The 6,000-nt window shown below is 44.8% G+C and overlaps 1 protein-coding gene across 6 annotated transcripts in view; it reads right to left on the reverse strand.

The window, feature by feature from the left end:
- secisbp2 (SECIS binding protein 2) overlaps window positions 1-6,000 on the reverse strand; it is a 134,070-nt gene that overhangs the window by 114,678 nt on the left and 13,392 nt on the right. The window lies entirely within an intron of this gene.

The following is a 6,000-nucleotide window of genomic DNA, read 5'->3' on the forward strand; positions in this document are numbered from 1 at the left end:
ATGGGAACCAATGCAGGGAGACAGAGGGAAACAAAATGGACACAAAAGCAAAAGACAGAAAGGAGATGAGTAAAAGTGGAGGGCAGAGAAACCCAAGGCAAAAAACAAAAAGGGCCACTGTACAGCAAAATTCTAAAGGGTCAAAGTGTAATAAAAAGGCAAGCCTGAAAGCTCGGTGCCTCAATGCGAGGAGTATTCGGAACCCAGGAGAGGGCTCTGAGCTAGTTAGAGTGGGTGAGAACTCAGATGAACAGGACCCCAAGAAAGAATGCAAAAGACAGGAGGCAACAGAGCAGAGTAGCACTGGGGTAAGTGTAAACCACAAGGTGACAGGAAGGGACAATATGTATAAATATAAAGGGGCTGCAGGAGGGGTCAAAACTAAAAATAACGGTTTAAAAACTAGTATTAAAACACTCTACCTAAACGCACGCAGCATTCAAAATAAAGTAAATGAGTTGACGGCACAAATCATTACAAATGGGTATGATTTGGTGGCCATTACAGAAACAGAAGAATGTTCCCAATGTTGGGGAAGTCCAGAACCAGAGGTCACAGTCTAAGGATAAGGGGTAAGCCATTTAGGACCAAGATGCGGAGGAACTTCTTCACCCAGAGAGTGGTGAACCTGTGGAATTCTCTACCACAGAAAGTTGTTGAGGCCAATTCACTAAATATATTCAAAAAGGAGTTAGATGAGGTCCTTACTACTAGGGGGATCAAGGGGTATGGCGAGAAAGCAGGAATGGGGTACTGAAGTTGAATGTTCAGCCATGAACTCATTGAATGGCGGTGCAGGCTAGAAGGGCCGAATGGCCTACTCCTGCACCTATTTTCTATGTTTCTATGTGTTGCAGGGGGGCCAAGACTGGGAATTAAACATACAGGGGTATCTGACAATTCGGAAAGATAGACAAGAAGGGAAAGGAGGTGGGGTAGCTCTGTTAATAAAGGATGATATCAGGGCAGTTGTGAGAGACGATATTGGCTCTAATGAACAAAATGTTGAATCATTGTGGGTGGAGATTAGAGATAGTAAGGGGAAAAAGTCACTGGTGGGCGTAGTTTATAGGCCCCCAAATAATAACTTCACGGTGGGGCGGGCAATAATCAAGGGAATAATGGAGGCATGTGAAAAAGGAACGGCAGTAATCATGGGGGATTTTAACCGACATATCGATTGGTCAAATCAAATTGCACGGGGTAGCCTTGAGGAGGAATTCATAGAATGCATACGGGATTGTTTCTTAGAATAGTATGTTACAGAACCTACAAGGGAGCAAGCTATCTTAGATCTGGTCCTGTGTAATGACACAGGAATAATAAACAATCTCCTAGTAAAAGATCCTCTCGGAATGAGTGATCACAGTATGGTTGAATTTGTAATACAGATTGAGGGTGAGGAAGTAGTGTCTCAAACAAGCGTACTATGCTTAAACAAAGGGGACTACAGTGGGATGAGGGCAGAGTTGGCTAAAGTAGACTGGAAACACAGACTAAACAGTGGCACAATTGAGGAACCGTGGAGGACTTTTAAGGAGCTCTTTCTAGTGCTCAACAAAAATATATTCCAGTGAAAAAGAAGGGCGGTAAGAGAAGGGATAACCAGCCGTGGATAACCAAGGAAATAAGGGAGAGTATCAAATTAAAAACCAATGCGTATAAGAGGGCCAAGGTCAGTTGGAAACTAGAGGATTGGGAAAATTTTAACCAACAGCAAAGAATGACTAAGAAAGCAATAAAGAAAGGAAAGATAGATTACGAAAGTAAACTTGCGCAAAACATAAAAACAGATAGTAAAAGCTTTTACCGATATATAAAATGGAAAACAGTGACTAAAGTAAATGTTGGTCCCTTAGAAGATGAGAAGGGGGATTTAATAATGGGAAATGTGGAAATGGCTGAGACCTTAACCAATTATTTTGCTTCGGTCTTCACAGTGGAAGACACAAAAACCATGCCAAAAATTGCTGGTCACGGGAATGTGGGAAGGGAGGACCTTGAGATAATCACTATCACGAGGAGGGTAGTGCTGGATAGGTTAATGGGAATCAAGGTAGACAAGTCCCCTGGTCCGGATGAAATGCATCCCAGGGTATTAAGAGAGATGGCGGAAGTTATAGCAGATGCATTCGTTATAATCTACCAAAATTCTCTGGACTCTGGGGAGGTACCAGCGGATTGGAAAGCAGCTAATGTAACACCTCTGTTTAAAAAAGGGGGCAGACAAAAGGCAGGTAACTATAGGCCGGTTAGTTTAACATCTGTAGTGGGGAAAATGCTTGAAGCTATCATCAAGGAAGAAATAGCGAGACATCTAGATAGGAATAGTGCAATCAAGCAGACGCAACATGGATTCATGAAGGGGAAATCATGTTTAACTAATTTACTGGAATTCTTTGAGGATATAATGAGCGTGGTGGATAGAGATGTACCGATGGATGTGGTGTATTTAGATTTCCAAAAGGCATTCATAAGGTGCCACACAAAAGGTTACTGCAGAAGATAAAGGTACGCGGAGTTAGAGGAAATGTATTAGCATGGATCGAGAATTGGCTGGCTAATAGAAAGCAGAGAGTCGGGATAAATGGGTCCTTTTCGGGTTGGAAATTGGTGGTTAGTGGTGTGCCACAGGGATCGGTGCTGGGACCACAACTGTTTACAATATACATAGATGACCTGGAAGAGGGGACAGAGTGTAGTGTAACAAAATTTGCAGATGGCACAAAGATTAGTGGGAAAGCGGGTTGTGTAGAGGACACAGAGAGGCTGCAAATAGATTTAGATAGGTTAAGCGAATGGACTAAGGTTTGGCAGATGGAATACAATGTCGGAAAATGTGAGGTCATCCACCTTGGAAAAAAAAACAGTAAAAGGGAATATTATTTGAATGGGGAGAAATTACAACATGCTGCAGTGCAGAGGGACCTGGGGGTCCTTGTAGTTTTCAGGTGCAGCAGATAATCAGGAAGGCGAATGGAATGTTGGCCTTCATTGCGAGAGTGATGGAGTACAAAAGCAGGGAGGTCCTGCTGCAACTGGCCGTACCTGGAGTACTGCGTGCAGTTTTGGTCACTTACTTAAGGAAGGATATACTAGCTTTGGAGGGGGTACAGAGACGTTTCACTAGGCTGATTCCGGAGATGAGAGGGCCACCTTATGATGATAGATTGAGCAGACTGGGTCTTTACTCGTTGGTGTTCAGAAGGATGAGGGGTGATCTTATAGAAACATTTAAAATAATGAAAGGGATAGACAAGATTGAGGCAGAGAGGTTGTTTCCACTGGTCGGAGAGACTAAAACTAGGGGGCACAGCCTCAAAATACGGGGGAGCAAATTTCAAACCGAGTTGAGAAGGAATTTTTTCTCCCAGAGGGTTGTGAATCTGTGGAATTCTCTGCCCAAGGAAGCAGTTGAGGCTAGTTCATTGAATGTATTCAAATCACAGATAGATAGATTTTTAACCAATAAGGGAATTAAGGGTTACGGGGAGTGGGCGGGCAAGTGGAGCTGAGTCCACGGCCAGATCAGCCATGATCTTGTTGAATGGCGGAGCAGGCTCGAGGGGCTCGATGGCCTACTCCTGTTCCTAATTCTTATATTATGTTCTTATGTTATCTGGCCATTATCATATTGCTGTTTGTGGGAGTTTGATGTGTGCAAATTGGTGCAGCATTTCCTACATTTAAAAAGACACGTGCATTTATAGAGTGCCTTTCACAACCTCAGGACATCCCAAAGCGCTTTACAGCCAATGTAGTACAGTGACTATTTCAAAAGTACTACATTGGGGATTGGCTATAAAACACTTTGGGACATATTTCTTTAGAATGTCACCCTTTTCCTTGTTATACATAAATTCCTTGACCAACAGTGTTCAGAGGTGACCTATTGCCAGGCCTTTGTCAATGGTGACTGAATCAGAACTGGCCTTTTCAGTAGCCAGAATATCACTTATTTTTAAAAATAAGGAAATAGCAGGCTCAAGAGGCCAAGTGGCCTACTCCTGCTCCTATTTCTTATATAAAAGGAAACCTAATCCTGGTGATTATGTAGAACAGGCACCCTAAGCTAAATTTCAAAATAATATAAAGCCACATTTAAAAAGCAATCCACTTGCAGAACACAGAATGTGACTGCAAGCTGCAAGAAGTGAATCCCCTCACTGTGACAAAGTGTAGCGTTCCCCACAACAAATAATTGGCTGAAGCATTTTAAGGATGTTTCTTGATCCAAATAAGTCATGTTTGGTCTCTGACTGGTCCTGGGTAATACCAAGTATTCTGGTGCTAGTATGGAGAGGGAGAACAATGCACCAGTTGTGTATCAAATTTTGTTACAAGGACAAGATTTGCATCATCTCATCATTGTTTCTGTGTTATACCAAGTATTCCGGTGCCAGTATGGACAAGGAGAACAATGCACCAGTTGTGCATCAGATTTTGTTACAAAGACAAAATTTGCATCATCTCATCACTGCTTGGTAAACACAGAAAAAAAAGAGCTGCCCAGCACCTTTTCACAAAGACAGTGCCCTATAAGCTAACATCTGCAAAACAGCTGGTGTGAAGGATTGGTTAGGGTTTTAGCATAAAGGCATAGAAACATGGGCTCAAGTTTCGGCCTGAGTGGCTCCTATTTTTTCGGCGCAACTAGTTTAGAATGGAGCATTTTAGAAATTGCAATTCTCAGCATTTAGTTTGCTCCAGTTCTAGTGAGTTAGAATAGTTCCATTTTAGAACAGATTTTCTTTTCCAAAATGGGGCGTGTCCAGCCACTTACACCTGTTTTACAAGTTCAGGCAGCAAAAATTTATTCCAAGCTAACTTAGAATAGAGTAAGTGGAGATTTTTGTACGCTCAGAAAAACCTTGCCTCCACTTAGAAATCAGGCATGGGGAACCAGAGATAGGGAAGTTTACAAACATTAAACACTTCACTTTTACAAATAAAGAGCCATCATCAATAATGAATGATAAATAAATCAATAAATCAATCAAAAATAATTAAAAAGTAAAAAATGTTAAAAATCAATAAATAAAAAATTAAGTTTCTACTCACCGACTGCAGCACCGGGAGCCCTCCAACAGTGTGACTCCCTGTTTTTCTGACAGCGAGTGGTGGGGTTGGGGGGGGGGGGAAAGAGGAGAAGAGAGGGGGGGGGAAAGAGGAGAAGAGAGGGGGGGGGAAAGAGGAGGAGAGGGGGGGGGAAAGAGGAGAAGAGAGGGGGGGGGAAAGAGGAGAAGAGAGGGGGGGGGGAAAGAGGAGAAGAGAGGGGGGGGGGAAAGAGGAGAAGAGAGGGGGGGGGAAAGAGGAGAAGAGAGGGGGGGGGGGGAAAGAGGAGAAGAGAGGGGGGGGGAAGAGGAGAAGAGAGGGGGGGGAAAGAGGAGAAGAGAGGGGGGGGAAAGAGGAGAAGAGAGGGGGGGGGAAAGAGGAGAAGAGAGGGGGGGGGAAAGAGGAGAAGAGAGGGGGGGGAAAGAGGAGAAGAGAGGGGGGGGAAAGAGGAGAAGAGAGGGGGGGGAAAGAGGAGAAGAGAGGGGGGGGAAAGAGGAGAAGAGAGGGGGGGAAAGAGGAGAAGAGAGGGGGGGGAAAGAGGAGAAGAGAGGGGGGGGGAAAGAGGAGAAGAGAGGGGGGGAAAGAGGAGAAGAGAGGGGGGGAAAAGAGGAGAAGAGAGGGGGGGGGGAAAGAGGAGAAGAGAGGGGGGGGGAAAGAGGAGAAGAGAGGGGGGGGGAAAGAGGAGAAGAGAGGGGGGGGAAAGAGGAGAAGAGAGGGGGGGGAAAGAGGAGAAGAGAGGGGGGGGAAAGAGGAGATGAGAGGGGGGGGAAAGAGGAGAAGAGGGGGAGGGGGGAGAAGAGAGGGGGGGAAGAGGAGAAGTGAGGGGGGGAAAGAGGAGGGGGGGTTGGTGGGATGTTGGGTTTGTTTGTGGGGGTTTGTTTTTGGGGTTGTGTTTGTTGGGGGGTTTGTGTTTTTGGGGGTTTTTGGTTTGTGGGGGGTTTTGTT

The sequence above is a fragment of the Pristiophorus japonicus genome, chromosome 1 (genome assembly GCF_044704955.1).
Source record: "Pristiophorus japonicus isolate sPriJap1 chromosome 1, sPriJap1.hap1, whole genome shotgun sequence".
In the NCBI taxonomy this organism is placed as follows: Eukaryota; Metazoa; Chordata; class Chondrichthyes; family Pristiophoridae; genus Pristiophorus; species Pristiophorus japonicus.